The sequence below is a fragment of the Numenius arquata genome, chromosome 9 (assembly GCF_964106895.1).
Source record: "Numenius arquata chromosome 9, bNumArq3.hap1.1, whole genome shotgun sequence".
Classification (NCBI taxonomy): Eukaryota; Metazoa; Chordata; class Aves; order Charadriiformes; family Scolopacidae; genus Numenius; species Numenius arquata.
Window position 1 is genome coordinate 26184054 of NC_133584.1, and position 6131 is coordinate 26190184.

A 6131-nucleotide genomic window follows, 5' to 3' on the forward strand; every position below is an offset into this window, starting at 1 on the left:
TTTGCACAGCTGTTCCTGCAAGGTCAGAAAACGCACATCAGTCTAGGTCCTGTGTGGACTGTGTTTCACAGTACCTAGAGCAGAAGGCAAAATAAACTCATGACACAACTGAAATTGGTACTGAATTGATGGACACATGCATGTAAGGGGACTGGGATTTCCAGTCCATTTGTTTAAAAATTCCTGGTTTTGTTATCATTAATTTATCTCCCAACAAACACTCTGTCCCTGTGTCCCAGCACCTAGGTCCCTATCTGCCCTCTTCTCTCTTTCCAAATTAGGACAGGATGGCCAAGATCTTCCTGTGTTGCTCCATGTGTGCTCTCAGTAATCCCATGTCCTTCTTGCCCATCCCATTAAATTCCAGCACTAGATGTGAGGTCTGGGAAAGAAACCGAAGTGTAGGATACCTGCGGTGAGGCAGATACCTTCATATTGCAAATGAAAGCATGCGGTAATTGTGAATGTGTGCTAATATTCCTAAGAGCTTAACTCCTACTTTTTTTGTTTCCTAGGCTCAATATAGCTACACTGTACGATGAGAAAGCCAACAAAAAGCCTCCGTGTTGGAGACAGATTCTTGGGGCTCCTGCTGCAGTTCCATATCCAAATCAGAGGTAAGCATTCAAGCGTAGCAATAAATAGTTGGGAGTGATATGTGTTTTTCCACATTACATATTTGTGTTTTAATATTAGCCTCCTTACCTGAGGTTTTCGTGTAGGTTTTATAGCAGAAATGAAGATGCAGGTGCAGAAATAGAGCAAAGGCCCTTCAGGGCTCAGAGACTTTTAGAGAGAGGCAGGAAACCAGGAGGTAGAGAGGAGAGCTTTCTTTAATTTTCTAACTGTGCAAATCATTCTTACTCAAGGATTTTGCCTCAAAGTAGTTATTTAGCAGACTTTTATTTCTGATACAATCATTTTTAGAAGAAGTCTATATGCTGTACGTGATTAACGAAATTATAAGTACTGAGTTTATTAGATGAAGGTCAAATATTGGCAAACAAATCAAAGTACAGACTTTTATATACCAAGGCAGGTATCTAACACTAAAGCTTTTTGCATAGCTAGGCTGCAGGGAAAAAAGTGCCATGTGTATTTCTTCAGCATATGAAACATATTTGCTGAAATTCCAAATGGAGTGTGTTTTGGGGTAGAGAATCTCATTCTAAAAATATATAACTTTTTAATACTTGTGACCAAGGCTCAGTGAGGGTGCTATTTGAGAGAGAAGTACAGTATTTCTGTCCTGGTACAGTATGTAAACCGTATGAGACAGAGACACAGGGGACTCAAGGTAGTCTGAAAGAAAAGCACGACTCATTGTACGGCTGAAATACGTATTGGAAGGGAGATGGATTTCCACAGTCAAGTCTAGACATACTCAAGAGCCAGGAAACATAAGCTGAAGGAGAAGAGGCTTGATATATCGCGTGGAAGCAGCCTGGGTGCTTCGTAAAGCACGTGTACCTAATGAGAGATGAGCAGCCGGCTTGCTAAAGGCTTCTGCGGAGACTTGGCTGTGGGTGAGAAGGGGGAGCTCAGGTTTGGGAAGTCACTGAGCTGTGTGACCGGGGAAAGATGGGAGCTTGCCAGGAATGAACAGCTCTGTTTACTGCTGAAGACAGAGTTTGGTGAACCACAGAATCACAGAATGCTATGGGGTTGGAAGGGACCTCTGGAGATCATCTAGTCCAACCCCCTGCCAGAGCAGGTCCACCCAGAGCAGGTTGCACAGTGAGGGACTGTACAGGGCACAGACACTCTTGTAGTTGTGATTAGGGGCAATTTGTAGGATGGTCCCCGCTGATGAATAAGGCACTGAGAAATGCAGCAAATTACAATCGGATAATCCCCGGTGAATTTAATCCTGCTGTTGTTCAGAGCAATAGGTCTGTCTGGACAGACATGCGTTAACAAAACTGTCTCTTCCTGACAGCTTCCTAATTAAGAGATTGATGTCAGGATCAAAGGGTTTAATTTGCACATGGCGCTGGCTCTCACATTTCCTCTCCAGCTAAATCAAAGTGGCCTTGTCATTTCTGCATCACCGAGCCCTAGATGCCAAGTACCATTTTATGTTAAACTAGTTCTTTTTCTGAGGTTTCTGAAGGGAGGTGGACTGGATATAACAATTTGCAATTTAAACTGTTCATGTAGAAGCCCTCCTGTCTACACTAACCTCCTTCCCTTCCTCTAAGCAGATTTAGCTTTAAGTCACTGATGTCTGTTAACTCTGAAAGGCGTACTGCAGGCAGCAAAGCAAACTAAATAAGAAGTACATACCAGTAAAGGATTTCCAAGTGCATCCCTTGGTTGTCTTGAGCATTCTGTCCCTCAGGGGAAGGCTTATTTCATTCCAGCCAGTTCATGATGTTGTACAGAGAGGCGGACTGGTGGGGCTCGGGGATCTGTGTCATTACACGCCTTCACACACGCCAAGTGGGTGCTGCTTACTCTGCTTGCAAGAAGGCAGGTCGTTCTCCCCCACTGCGCAATCCCATTATGGTCTCAGTGTCACTCCATCCTTCCTTTTGGGATGCAGCCAACATGGGATTACAAGGGTATGTTACAGGCCGGTAAGCGCCAAGTTCTGGCTCATGAGGGACAAAGACATGTGCACGCGAGCGTGTCTGCTAATGCACACACACACAGAACCTGCGGAAGAGCTGTCAGAAGTGATGCCCAATTATTCAGCATTCAGTGAGGTTTGCTTAAGACGGGAGCACCCTCGGCTGTGTGGTGCATGTGGGGTGTCACAACACCAGGCTCGGGATTAGGAGGTTTCCTTTCAAAAAGATGGGAATTTGTAACTCTTAGGAAGGAACCTCTATGCCTCCTTCCACTGTCAGGAAATGCAGAAATTCTCTATCTTGTCATCAGTGCAGCTGGAATTTGGGACAGTGGCTTGCCATCACTGCAGAATGTGGCACATATTTATAAATTACTAATTTCCAATCATATTCCTGCTTGGAACTTTAGTACGTGATAGACTTCTGTGTTTTCTAGGCACCTTGGTACAATTTCCAGGCACTTTGGTACACATTATTCAATCTGTTTTCTTTTTTTTTTTGTTAGTTTCTATTTATGTTTCCCCTTGTCCATCGTTTTCTGTTACATTACTCCTGACTTGTTATTTCCTGCCTTTAGTGCTTTGTCTGCAGAGAGCTTTTGTTTGTTGTGTTGTAATGAGTCACTTTAAAGTTGTTATACTGCCTTCTATTTAGCCAATTGTAAAAAGCCATTAAATTTCTTTATGGAAGTCGGGTAAGTGAAACACCGGGATCCTCCTATCACGTACTGGCCCATGTGCCTGCTCCTTCCCAAAAAGATCCCAGTGAAATCACACAGTGCAAAGAGCTAAAGGCAGTACAAGTCATATAGGAGCAGGAAAAAAGGACACGATATCATTAAGAGGGTGGTCCTGAGGATCACTAAGGAACCTTTAGGGCTATCTGGAAAAGACCTATAAAGCTGGAAGCAGAGAGACATTCTCTATATGTTTTATCTATGCTGCCTTTCAGGGTGGGGGGGAAAACAGGTTTTTCTGTGTTTCTCCTAAGAATATATAGCCAAGAAACATCTGGCTCCACTGCCAGTTTCTCCTTCTAAGTGAAACAGTGAGGAAGATGTTGAGGAATGACTTCGATTCAGAGAGTTCAGCTGTATTTAGCGTGGTACACTCAACTCCCTGCAGTGTAACTGCGCTTGCTGTTGGGGTGGGTCAGTTAATAATGGCTTAACCTCCCTGCCATCCTTTCCAAAGGGCCACTAGCACACAAGAAATAATGACTCGTTTTGCCCAGTGCTCTCCACTCACTAAATTGTGATGTCCCCGAAAAAGAGTGTTAGTGTGTAGGATTATAAAAATCACCATTGTTTAGAAATACCCCAAATAAACCTCAACAGCTTTCTATTTGTCACACGTTGTGCCCTCTCGTAAAACAAAGATGTTTCGTTTGCCAGGGAAGAAGAAGAGAGGCAGGAGGCCCGCGCTGCGTGCATTTATTAGGATTTCCATTTTAAAATGAGGCATCAGCGACAGAAGTCATCCCTCATAATCCTCTAGTGAGATATCGTAGGTGTGCCAAATAATTGAATAATGCAGCTGCTCAGAGGATAGTGGTTACTAAAAGAGAACGCAGCAACTCCTGAAAAAGACAGGGATGGCTGTGACGCAGTGTTTACTCCGGAAGGCAGCAATTACAGGGGAGTTCAGAGCTAACTTTCGGTCGACCCCGAAGGCTAAATCTGGAGGAGCCACCCACACATGAACTAGATTGAACCGCAGCTTCAGCCAGCACAGTCAGACCTAAATTCATTGAGACAACTAGTCCTCGGTTTCCATCGCTGGCATTGAGTCCCCTCCTCCTCGGCCACCAGAAAAGGCAAAAATAACACTTAAAGCAGCATTTGGTTCCTGTGGTGGCACCCAGAGCCCACCACGTGTGCCTGGCTTTGCTCTGCCGCCCTCCTGTAGATATTCACAATAATTCTCGCTTGCTTGGTTTGTCGGGAGCAGATACATCCACCTGTGAAAATGGTAAAATCTTCTCTATCCGAGGCAGTAGGTGAAACTTTTGATCTCCCGTCCTTTATGGGCACTGGAGGTGATTTTACCAGGGGTGCCGAAGGGGGATGTTGGGTGACGCTGTGTCTGAGCTCACAGCTTCTGGGCTTCACTCTCCTGGAAGCTCCCACAGGGCTCCTACCAGGAAACGCCTTTGTTTTAAGGCAACAGCTGTTTTATGCTTCTGTACAGCTGTTCATTTCCCACAGTGATGTGAGGGCTCAAAAGAGCCTTTTTTCTCCAAGGCTCCTTCAATCTTCCTATTTTCAGTTTTCGAAAGGCTCCTTCAATGTTTCTATTTTCTATTTCTATTTTCTATTTCTATTTCTATTTTCTATTTTTGTTTCTAAAATGTTATAAAATCATAGAATCATAGAATCATCCAGGTTAGAAGAGACCCTTGGGATCATCGAGTCCAACCATCTACCCTACTCTACAAAGTTCTCCCCTATATCATATCCCTCAACACCACATCTAAACGGCTCTTAAACACATCCAGGGATGGTGACTCAACCACCTCCCTGGGCAGCCTGTTCCAATGCCCGACCACTCTTTTTGTGAAAAATTCTTTCCTAATGTTCAGTCTAAACCTACCCTGTTGGAGCTTGAAGCCATTCCCTCTCATTCTGTCATTAATTACCTGTGAGAAGAGACCAGCACCAACCTCTCTACAGTGTCCTTTCAAGTAGTTGTAGAGAGTGATGAGGTCTCCCCTCAGCCTCCTCTTCGTCATACTAAACAGTCCCAGCTCCTTCAATCGCTCTTCATATGATTTGTTTTCCAGGCCCTTCCCCAGCTCCGTTGCCCTCCTCTGCACTCGCTCCAGCACCTCGATATCTCTCTTGTATTGAGGTGCCCAAAACTGGACACAATACTCCAGGTGTGGCCTCACCAGTGCTCGAGTACAGGGGGACAATCACCTCCCTACTTCTGCTGGTCACACTATTTCTAATACAAGCCAGGATGCCGTTGGCTTTCTTGGCCACCTGGGCACACTGCCGGCTCATATTCAGCCGCTTGTCAATTAGAACCCCCAGGTCTCTTTCTTCCAGGCAGCTCCAGCCACACTTCCCCAAGCCTGTAGCGCTGCTTGGGGTTGTTGTGGCCCAAGTGCAGAACCTGGCAGTTGCCCTTGTTGAAACTCATGCCATTGATGTTGGCCCAATGATCCAATCTATCTAAGTCTCTCTGTAGAGCTTCCATATCCTCCTGGGAATCAACACTCCTGCTTATTATTAAATGTTTCTCTTTTTTTTTTTTATATTTTAAAAAACGCAAAGAAAAAAAGTTTAGGGAGAGGAACAAAAAAAAATGACTGTTTTCTAGTTTGTTGCGGGTACCTCAGGCGCTGCGGGGCAGCGGCGAAGAGTCGCCAGGGCCCCGTCGCCAACACCCGACCTCCGTTTCTCCCCACGTTAAACGGTGGGAAACCGACTGACCGGCGGGGCGGGGCCGGGAGGGGCGGAGCCACGGATGCAGCCCCGCCCACCCCAGCAGCGCCCCCTGGCGGCGCCCCCCCCCCCCCAAGCCTCGCGAGAGCCGCCCCCCTTCCAGGGGCGCG